The sequence below is a fragment of the Macrotis lagotis genome, chromosome X, assembly GCF_037893015.1.
Source record: "Macrotis lagotis isolate mMagLag1 chromosome X, bilby.v1.9.chrom.fasta, whole genome shotgun sequence".
NCBI classification, from domain to species: domain Eukaryota; kingdom Metazoa; phylum Chordata; class Mammalia; order Peramelemorphia; family Peramelidae; genus Macrotis; species Macrotis lagotis.
The window spans coordinates 485801854-485814187 of NC_133666.1; positions in this window are offsets into that span (position 1 = coordinate 485801854).

The following is a 12334-nucleotide window of genomic DNA, read 5'->3' on the forward strand; positions in this document are numbered from 1 at the left end:
GTATTTCAGACTCTGTGGCACTTTACAATCATTATATCATTTTGATCCTCACAACAACCCTGAGAGATGGGTACCATTATTGTTTTTCCTCTTCAAGATCAAGAAACTGGAACAAACAGAAAAAAGAAAATTTATTTGAGATTATACAACTAATGAATTTCTGCAACCAGAATGTAATTCAAGTTTTTTTTTATATTTTTTCAGTATTTTTTTCGATACTTTTATATGGGGAAAATGAAGTTATAATTCTTGCAACTAATTTTAAAATTTTTAGAATTTAAATCTTATTTTTTCTTAAAACAGAAAAATTTACTAAGATTTCAGAAGGGAGTGAGTTCCTGAAATTATTCAAAGTCTAAAAAGTTTCCTCTGTAATCTTAAAATGAAAAATCTTCAAACTCTGTAATGATTGACCTCCAAATCTCCAAAGCCTGCTAAGAGTTTTTTTAAGGGTTTTTGCAAGGCAAATGGGGTTAAGTGGCTTGCCCAAGGCCACACAGCTAGGTAATTATTAAGTGTCTGAGGCCAGATTTGAACTCAGGTACTCCTGACTCCAGGGCTGGTGCTCTATCCACTGCTCCACCTAGCCACCCTTGCTAAGATGTTTTTAGTAGTTCTACAAAATGTGATTATTTGACTTTATTTCTGGGATTCCAGCAAAACCAAAACTGAAATGATGGGGGTAAGGGGAGGAAGTGTCCTGAGATGTTTTGGTTCTCTCTTTTTTGTTCACATAACCTAATCTCCTGCAGAAAGCCTAAATTGGAAATTGGTTCTGTTTACTGGGACATTTGTTTCAAGTATGAAAGTTCAGTAATATTTCCCAGTGTTATAAACTCTTTGATTACAGCCCTTAGAAGTTTTTCTGACTGGCTACAATTTAAATCCTTCAAGGTAAGATTTTAACAACACGGACATGACATAGAATTTTACATTTTACAAAGACACAGACAAAATGCCAAGACAGCTACAAATAGACACAAATAATTCTAACAACATGCACAGTTATAATCCATAACCAGGCATGCATTTATTGGCTAATGGAGACACAGAGCTAACCAAACATTGTCTTATCCTAAGAATGGGGGTGGGAGTGGAGGAAAAGTGGAGTAAAGCCAGAACAGAGATTATAAGAACTTTCTGGTCTAGAAAGAACAGAACCAAAGAGAAGGCAGGAAGTTGGTTGGGGGAATAGAACATGGTGAAATCATACCCTTACTAGTGTGATCAGAAATGAATTGGGGTCACTAGAGGACCCCAGAGTTTTTCTCACCAAAAAAAAATGGCAAGCTTGAGCAAGGCAGAACCTTGGGCATTGGAGCAGGATCAAGGGCAGAGGACTGACCACACTGCAGTCAGACTTGGCGAAATAAGTCTCTGGTGGTGTTTGGTCCAATCCTGTTAGTACTGATCTGGTTCTGTGTTCAATCCCACTTCTGACTAATGTTAACTGGCTGGAACTGACCTCTAATCTATGGATGGCCAGAGCCAGACAAAGCAGGCTAGAGACAGGAGAGTTAAGAATCAAACAGCAGTTTAATTTCAAAGTGAAGAAAATTTGCAAGCAAAAAGATAAATTAGACACATACACCAGACTCTCACTCCTAGTTGGGGTGGGGTACCCCTTCCGTGTAGGCAGATATCAATCCTATCTATGGCTACGAAGTAAGTTGTAACCCTCACAATGAAGAATAACAGCAACAATGTGACAACTTTGATTTCTTGCAGAGAACTTCATGACCAATGACCAGAACCTGTCCAAGCTTGTGTGAGCAGAGAACACATGGTACTGGTCAAAGCAATATAACAATTACATGATTTTGCCAGAGGGTGAGATCATCCAGAGGTTGAACACAAAGATTTGCTATTATGCCAAACTGAGGGCACAGTTTGCTTGCTGGGCCTTAGCTCTAGAAAATAGTGTCTCTTAATATCTTGACAGAATGAACAAATATACATATATATATAATCATATGCACTTGTGTATTATACATATATGTGTATATATATATATATATATACATATATATATATATATATATATGGAATTTAAAAATTTTCTCTTAGCATTTAATTATAGTGTGTTTTCAACCATTTGGAAACAGGTCTCAGATTTTTAAAAAAATCTTTGTAGGTTTTCATAGTTAACACTTTTTTTTAGGTTTTTTTTGCAAGGCAAACAGGGTTAAGTGGCTTGCCCAAGGCCACACAGCTAGGTAATTATTAAGTGTCTGAGACCAGACTTGAACCCAGGTACTCCTGACTCCAAGGCCAGTGCTTTATCCACTAAGCTACCTAGCCGCCCCTTAGTTAACACTTTTAAAAGTAAGAAACCATGAGATCAGTATCATTCCCAAACCAAATTTTAAGTCCTTAAATAAGATTCTTGTGAGGGAATCATTTTGACACCCTTTACATAGTAAATATACTTCCTTTTTAATGTTTCCAAGTACCTAATAGATCTATAAATCCCTCTACAGGAAGAGAAAAAAATCCCAGTTAAGGTCCAACCAAAGCAATTTATCAGCAACATCATGAAAAATGGCCCTATAACAAGACAGGTCATTGCTAACATCTTACCATCTTGCCATTTTTGTCCTTTCCAATGTACATCATGGAAATGAAAGTAGAGTCATATGCAGTACAGTCCACATGTTGTCATATCATAAAATCACACCTATAAATTGAGAGTTCTCAGTGGTTTCATATGGTGTCTATTTGAAAAATAAAAGAAATGCACTTAACAGTGTTTTTCTTAGAACTAACAATGCTGTCTTTGTTTCTGAATTCATATGGGGAAGTCATGTGAAGGTATAGCATTGAATATTTCCTCTGTGAATTAGTGCTTCTGCAACTGGCAGAATGAAAAATGTTTTCTGAGCCTAAGCAGATTGTAAAAGTATGCATGTCATGGCTCTTAAAGTTATTTCCTTAGGTAAAAATGACTGTCAAATGCACTTTGGCGTTTTTTTTTAAGGCTAGGAGAAAATGTAAGAAAATACAACTATGCATATTAATTTGCTGTGGGAAAAGACACTGGACTACAAAATGATGAAGCATGGTAAAGCATAACAGTTTAAAAAGATGACATTAGATCTTGGTTCAGTAATGAGAGAAGAGTAAAGGAGAGTCCAGAAGAAAGCTTAGGTCACTTGAATGTTTGCAATCTGGCATTGGACAAGTTCTATTCATTTGAGATTAAAGGCATCTCTATAAATAGGATCAGTGAATGTAGAAAAAGGGCAGAAATTGTCCTCTATTGCTAGGTGACAATTATGAGTGCACAAAATGTGTTTTGGTATCCCTTATAGAAGAGAAAGTGAAAGGGATAAAAGAATGAATCATGGTTATCAGAAAGATTGAAGGGCTTTGTTTTTTAAATCTCTACAAAGTACTTTCTTCCTCCCTTCTTTCTTTCCTTCTTGTCCGACATTACTTCCCAGCTAATAATACTTCCACCCTCTAACTTTCCATAATAAGTAAAAGAATATATATATATATATATATATATATGTATATGTATACACACACACAATTGATATTCTCTTCCATTTCTAGAGCTGATCATTTCTTAGCAGAAAGGAAATGTGTTTCAAAATTTCACTCCTAACCCAACCTTATTCCTAATTCACCACATTTTCTGATGTCAGTGCTTTCTGGAAAAGTACCCAGGACAACTCCATGTACACTCCTTCACTCTTCTCCCTACTCATGATTTTCTGTACTTTTCTTCCATGCCTCCATTGGGTACTTCAGTCTCAGTCCAGATCCTTTTCCTGCTTTTTCCTCCATTATAATGTAATTCTTTGTGGGAGGGACAACCTTTTTTTGTTTGTTTTTGTATTCCTAGAGTCTAGCACATTTCCTGGCACAGAGTAAATAATAAGTGCTTTTATCTTTTCACCTCCCTCTTCTGGAGTCTATATAAGTCATTGCATTTGACCTGAATTCCAGTTCTTTTAGGATTATCTCAATTTACATTATTATAATTATAAAAGAGGTGTATGGGAAAGACTAATCAAATGGAGGATTTTCTTAAATCATCTGCTAATTTTTCTTTTTGCAAGGCAAATGGGGTTAAGTGGTTTGCCCAAGGCCACACAGCTAGGTAGTTATTAAGTGTCTGAGTCCAACTTGAACTCAGGTACTCCTGACTCCAGGGCAGGTGCTTTATCCACTCCACCATCTAGCTGCCCCCATCTGCTAATTTAATAGTATCACAATGAGCCATTTAGTTATCAAACTGAAGAACTTTCTCAATCAGCCTGATGAGCTATTTAGGGGTAAATGATTGAAAAAGGAAATTAAGGAGACAGTGGAAACTTCTAATACCTGAAAACTATATCCCTTGTTGCATGAAATAAAAAAGAGTCTAGTACATTCCACATAAGTGTGAAGATGTTTAAATTTTAGGAGTTAACTCTAAAGGAGGGACTAAACTCCTTGAGATGCATTTGTATTTCTTACAGGGCATAGCAAATGAAGGAGGGCATTTTTATATGTCTCAATCAAAAATGATATCCTGCTTGAAATTACAGAAGATAAATAGTTACCCATAGTCTGAGAGGATAATTCAATGATATTGTTTCCAGAATCAGAGGAAATTTCTAAGAGAAAGAGAAAATTTTGGGTGGATAAATCAGGAATCCCAATTGCTTAGGAAATTGCAAGGTTCTGACTTCACTCAGAATAGGGGATATTTCTTGTTGGTCCTAGTTCTTTTTGAAAGAACCTAGCATCTCCTTAGCTAAAAGTTTCAGCTTAGTCTGTGGAGAGTATAGAAATTTGGATAGGCAGTTTGACAATGCCCAATGGAATCATCCTGTTGAGCCCACCAAAGAAACATGCCTAGACAAGGTATCTTGCCTAGCTGTAGCTGCTGGCTACTTGGGTTCACTTCTGCCTATGAGGAATCATTATTCGGACTGGGAAAGTATGGGTGAAAATAAAACAAAAATTTATTGAAAAGGTTTCGAGACATAGGAAAGGAGAGAGAGAGAGAGAGAGAGAGAGAGAGAGAGAGAGAGAGAGAGAGAGAGAGAGAGAGATAAAAGAACAGTCAAGCAGCTTTGGCTGTGCCATGGTCAGAGAAGACTGAACTGGCCCTGAACAGGAGTCCACCTCAGGTTTTTAAGTCTTGCCTCTCATGCAGACGGCAAAAGGTGAACTCCCTTTCTCTTACTATGCCTGGAATTAGGTAGAGGGTAAAACCAAAGGAGATCAGGATACAAATTTTACATTAAACAATGGTACTTTAAGAATAGGGGAAAGTCGCCTTTCCTGCCGGAGCCAAGCCTGGATAGCTGGCGCCCTGGACCCCTGGAAGGCTGCCTCGCCCCCCACCCCCCCAATAAAGCCCTTCCGTGAAAAAAAAATAGGGAAAGTCCCCACCCAGGATTACAACTGTTTCTGTTACAATCTTAATTCTCTATTTCAAGTCAATTTACATCTCCACCCAAATTCTTTCAAATTCTCTTCATCTTCCCCTACATCATCCCCCCCTCAAATTATTATTCAGGACCAGATTCTTCCGGCCTTTCAGAGTCCATTTGGAGATGAATGTATTACAGCAAGGGCTTCATTGAGGCAGGGTCCAGGGAATGATTGGCTGGCACAGCTGGCTGGCATCTGCAGTGTCTGGTCTTGGAGTTATACAGCTAAGAGAAACAAAAACTCAAGAAAAAAAGTTGAGCAAGCCAAAACCAGAGATATTGTAATAGAGAAGGCTACTTAACAGAGGTCTAATAATTAGGAAAAAACTAGAAGGTCGGGGCCGCTAGGTGGCGCAGTGGGGAAAGCACCGGCCCTCGAGTTAGGAGTGCCTGGGTTCAAATCCAGTCTCAGACACTTAATAATTACCTAACTGTGTGGCCTTGGGCAAGCCACTTAACCCCATTTGCCTTGCAAAAAACCTAAAAAAACCCCAACAAAAAAAACCTAGAAGGTATATAAGAGGCAAGAATTATACTTTATGATCCTAAGCCAATATCAAAACATCTTTTTATGAGAACATGGGTTCCAATATAACAGATTAGTTTATGGATGCCACACAAGTCGTAAACAAAAATTCTGAAAAAGCATTTTAAAACTGAACATGTCCAAAAAGTAATTTGTAACAAAATTTTCTCTTTTAATTTTGGCCATGATTAGAATGAACAAAAATTCTAGTTGAAGAATGAATCTCTCTTTTAAAGCTGTTAAAATATGCCAATAAGGCATTATCCTAATCCACTGACTCACTCTGCTACTTAATTATGATGCACCTGGAATGATCATGGCAATTTACTATTACAGAAGAGAGAAGAACACGAGGACATGTTCCTTTATACAGACAATATTTTTCAATGGGCCAGTTGAGGGAACTTTTAAAACAATCCTACCCTAGTTGAGGCTAGGGTCATTCTTTCAAAGGTCACTTACTCCATCTCCAGCATTTAATATCAAACCCCATAGGGCTAAATGACTTCAATGGCATATTGTCTTTCTATTTTATCACACCTGATGTCAGGCAGTTCAATATGTTGTAATATAGCAATTACCTATAACCAGAGCTTCAGGTGGCTTGAGCACTAAGGAGAACCAAGAGTGTTCCAGGCTGTAATTTGTTATAAGAAATCCAGGGGAAAAAAATCATAATTCAATTGTTGTTCTTGTAACTAAGGACAGTGTTGTAAATGAAATGCAACAAACAGATTTTGAGATGTGAAAACATTAATCCTAATTCATATATATGTATATATACACATATATTTTAACAAAATCAACTTTTTGCAATGAACCTAATTAGTTATTAACTATATTTAAAAGAACTAAACATCTCCTTCTGGCTAGGAGGTTGCCCATCATCTCCATATTTTTCACATAACAATTGGTTAGGGAGTGCCACAGAGAAATCTTGAATCATCATCATGATTTTATCTTCCTCATGTTACATAGGTGCTTTTCCCTCAATGCAAATAACTACAGTTCAGTCCCAGTTTACATATATAGCTAGACATTTCTATAAACTTTTAACTACTAGCCATCTTCAGAATACAAATTACATTTAGAATTCTGTAAAACCATTAGACCACCCCTTCAAAACAATTACATGTTAATTCCAGGCTTTAACATTACAGTATTCAAATAGATTACATGTTCACAAGAGAACCAAACATTGTTAGTATTTCTTTGAAGTTACAAAAGAATATCACATAACTGATAAATACATGTGTGTATATATATATATATATTCCCTTCCATAAACATATGATAGATGATGAGACAAAGATTACAAACTTTCTCCTTTACCAACAAAAGACCTGTGAGTTGATAGTTATCAATATTGATTTAGCATCAAAACAAAATCAGATTACAAAATTTAAAACAATCTTTCCCAAAAGAAATCAGTAAATTATATGATTCATTATTCCCAAATTCCTTGACATACAATTTATTCCAATTATATTTTCCTTCTTAATAACACATACAAATTCTCAAGTCTTTTTACAAAACTTAGGTGACTAAATGACTCACATTTATCTCTCAGATAGTTTCTTTTTAAACACAAGGTTTTCCTATCAAAGGCCTTCTGGCATTCTTTTGAAAGCATCTGGAGGGCAGGGAGTCTGAATTTACTAAACCTTAAAGTTTCCATTAGCCTAAGTTGAATACAGCCTTCAGTCAATATATTAGGTCAACAAAAACTTAGTTCGCACCTGAAATCATTTCAAATTTTGCTACTTACAAACTTTCAAATGGTATAAACAGATAGACTCAGATCCCAACTTCATTCGTTACTTAATATTAAATTAAATATTTTTAAGCAATTAAATTCAAAACCCAAACTAAAAGGAGTAACATTTAACTCAGGTAACTGTACCTATTTCAGATCTGAATCACACACACACATACACACACACACACACACACACACACACACACGAGTTTAGACACAGACACAACTCTTTTGTATCAAATTTACCAAACTGAGATTAATACTCTGGCCAGTAACACATTTCAGAATAGAGAAACATTTTCCCACTTCTCTAGGCCAGTATAGAGAGGTGAAAGTGTCCCATTGATGTTTAAATACACATGTACATGCATATACACACATATATTTATATTATATTTTTGAATGTATCAATTAAGATCAGTCAAAAAAATTTTAGACTCAATCAGAATTTCTTGAGGAATTTCATATATTCATTAAGATTTTGAAATAGCCAACCAATAGTTAAAATTGAATGCATTCTTAAGTAAATTTATAAAGTTCAAATCCAGTTGCTTTATTAAATCTGAATTTCCTAGTCCCCCAAAAAGTTATCTCCCCTTTTTTTTTTCTTAACTAATTTACCATGAAGCTTCCCAATCAATAGCCTAAGAAAAACTTTGGTCTTTGCCCAATCCCCCCCCCCTCCTCCCCAAACCAGGAAGAAGGCATGGGGTCCCCTGTTTCCTAAAACAAGTTTTGCTTCCTCAAGTGAAGCATGCATTACATCTAAGACACAGGTTTGAGTTTCAAAGTTCTAAAAAGGAATATTTCCCTTCTCCCTTCCCCCTCCCTCTACAGAGGGTGGGGGCAGCAGAAAATGAGAGAGATTTCAAAGAGAAAGAGAGAAAAAGAGTACCACCCAAGAATAATTTCCAGATGCTCAGATGTTTTGCTTTTGTCAAATCTAATTCCCTCCAAGGAGCAAACACACTGCTGGGGGGAAGGGGTATTGGTACTGGATTTTCCCCCATAACTTAATTCTCTATCAATTTATAGGTAGGCAAACATGTCAATTGGACATACACCAAATGTCCTTCCTTAATAACCCTCACTCACAGTGGAGTATAAACCAAAAACACCTCAGAACTGTCATTCCTCCAGTCAGTCTGAACAGGCCAGGCTCACACCAGGACTACTGTCAAACACCACATGAGTTCAGTTTAGGAGGGATAGAGTTCCAATTATTTTCCTACTTTCCTAAAAATCTAGGATCTTAAAAAAAGGGGTGTTGCTTCTCACCTGTGGAGCTTGATCCAATTTCCCAGTCTGGGCAGAGAGAGTCCCTTCATGGTCACCAAAATGTAGCTGCTGGCTACTTGGATTCTGTTCTGCCTATGAGGAATCATCAATTTATATCTCCACCCAAATTCTTTCTGCTACATTCAAATCCTCTTCATCTTCCCCTGCATAATAGCAACAAACATTTTATGGAACATCATGAAAAGAAATTAGGAGCTGAGCAACAACAATGGTGTGAGTTACCCATTCACATGTATAACTCTTTGTGGACCCCTCTTGTATGCTTGTTCACTTACCCCAATAATGCTATGATTCTTTGTTAGAGAGTATGCCACAACCTGATGGAGAAAAAAATTCTACTATAAATCTTACAATTCTGTACCAGTAAATACTTTTGCTTTAAGTTAATTTTGTTCTCTCGGTTGTTATTAAAAGAACACATCAGTATGGCTGTTAGTGTTAGGAGTTCATGCCTCAAGAGAACCTGAACCCTGGTTCTGCTTTGTAAGGTTATTGTTAAGGTCTGAGAAAAGTCCCCAAATTACAGAACAGAGGCACTCGACACGATGGAGATGCAATAGCAAGTGTTTATTAAACTAGCTCGAGCTAGGGTTCCGTCCTAGGACAGGGCTAGGATCCTGGAACCCCGAGTAAAGTGAGGAGAGACCTTATATATTGTTCAGTAGGGGATTTCCAAGCATCTGCTAGTTGTCTTGAGATAGTGTGGCGTGTTATCATTGAATACAGGTCCTCAGGGAGGTTCCCCCATTGCATGGTTCGATAGATGACCAGGCAGAAACTTAGGAGCAGAATTTAGGCAAAAGTTCATAGGTTTCAGAACTCAGGGTCTTACAGTTATGATTGGATACAAAGCATGTCTTAGAAGCTGGAAGATCTAAAGTCAAGTTCTTCCTCTGACAGATATTAACTTTCAAACCCTGATCAGGTCATTACTTCTCAGAACATTAACAGTCTCCAAAACTATGATTTGAAGAAAAGATGCTGACCTGCACAGTTACAGAGAGTTTTCTTTTCTAGGAATCCCTTCCAACAGTAATAATTATTCTATCCACATTGTGGGAGTTAGGGGGGTGGTATCCCTGGGATCTGGAAAATCCAAGTAAAATTTTTGACCCTCCTTTTATGCTATAGAAGAATGCTGAATTTTTTTTCTTTTCCATTACTTCATAGTAAAAGGGGTAAGTATTTATTTGGTCATAGGTGATGTTCAGTATCATTTGCTGGTCTTTGTGTGTTATCCATGACTTCTATAAAATGCTTTAAAAAATTCCCATCTAGTTTCTCATTCTGACCCATGATATATTGGAAGTATGATTGAAAAAGTCATGATGTGGAAAGGATGACTATAAATCACAGGTCCACTCTCTATTCTTATCCTCTTGCATCAATTCTCCTACATTTCTATTAATTCTTCAGCACTAAGCATTTCTTAAAAGAATGCAAAAAGTGCTACAAAAGTAAAATCAAAAAAGACAAAGAATCCAAAGAATATATAAGAAATTCAAACCTGTGAGAATAGAAAGTGAATGAATGTAGCTAATAAAAAGAAGGAAAACAGAACCAAGGGACCTTTGAAACAGTGTAATACTTTCCAGGTTTTTCCAACAGACCTGAATCACTTGAGGAAAAAAAACAGCATCATGCTGATTTTTTAAAGATATAAAGAATATAGGAGCAATCACAGGTATTTAGGATGAATACAAAAAAGAGGAATAAATGTAGAAATATTATTTCTAGGATTTGAGCAACATGGCATACCATCTAGTTCTACTTCCTAGTTTTAAGTATGAGGAAATTGAGATTTAAGAGAGGCTAGCTGATTTGGCTAAGATCAACAGGTAATAAGTAGTAGAGCTAGGATTTAAAACTAAGATTTTTTTTTAGTTTCTGACTTCAACATCAGTTCTTTTTCTAAATTTAAAAATCTGTTATTTTCCCAAAATGTGTCAAATTTCAGAGTTGTTCACATTTGTGATAAATCCTAAGGATAACAAAAAGGTCCTATAATTGATTTTTTAATAGCTACAATGATGTCAAGAGGACACTGAAGTAGAATTAGTTCTATAGAATGGGGTGGCTATACCATGGCAATTAGTGATGAGAGCAGGCTAGACAACCTTTTACTTCATGCAGTACTTTGTTTCTGGGGTTTTTTTCTGTTAAAGAGATAATCTTTATGGTGGCATATACAGAACAAAAGTTTAAAAGAACTGAAATCCAATATAAGTAAACAGATGGTCAGAGAGCACCTAGTTGTCTTCAAAGATTTAAAGTTAGCAGACCATCATGAATCATACATCTCAAAGTACTGAAGGAATTAGAAACTGCTGAGCTCTTGTCAGTGATCATTGAAGAAAAATACAGTGAAGTCAGGATAGGCACTATAAATTTACAGACAGGAAGACCTAGATTGACATCTCACCTGAGCCACTAATTTAAATGCATGACCCTGGACAAGTCCATTATTAAATACCTGCTATGATCCAGTGTTGGGGACACAAAACATAGTCTCAGTTTCCTTGTTTATAGAACAGTTAAAATAGGTAGCCTCCAAGATTCCTTTCAATTTGACATTCCTGTGATTTTAAGGTGTACTGTGTTTAGGAAAGATACATCCTAGGAACAACAGTGTCAGTAAAGTGGGTGCTAGGCTTTGAATACATATAATTGTCCAGAAGAGGGCAAAGATATGTTTAGGGGGACTCGAAACTCTGCCAGAGGAGAATTACCTGCAGGAAATTATGAGTGTTTTCTTTGATGAATATATGACATAAATCCCTTAGGGAAGGCATAGGTTATCATTTTGGTTACATTTGAATATTGAATAGATTGTGCTGTGGAACAGAGGGATTAGATTCATTTTACTTACTTAAAGAAGGCTAAACTAGAGACAATACATGAAAGTTGGTTTGCTATGAAGAAATATTATTAACAATTAGACCTACTCAAAAGGGAAAAGAACTCCCTGAGAGAATGAGTTCCCTGTAACCAAAGGCATTCAAGTGAATGTAAGATAATTACTTATCAGAGAAGTTTCAGAGGAAATTCCTCCTAAGTCTTATATCAGATGGTATCTGAGATCTCTTTCATCTCTGAAAGTCTGTCATTATAGAGACAAGAGTTATCAGATACTTAGAATATCAATGGAGGGCATCTAAATATTTCACTATTGTGTATTTTGATCAAGTTGCCCTAATTAGAAATTTTGTATTTCAATTATAATACCTCCTCCAGAGTCATTCCTTCAACTAGCAAATCCACAGGTTGGGACTCCAAAAAATTGTATAACTACCTCGATTATGGAGTCAGATGATAGCC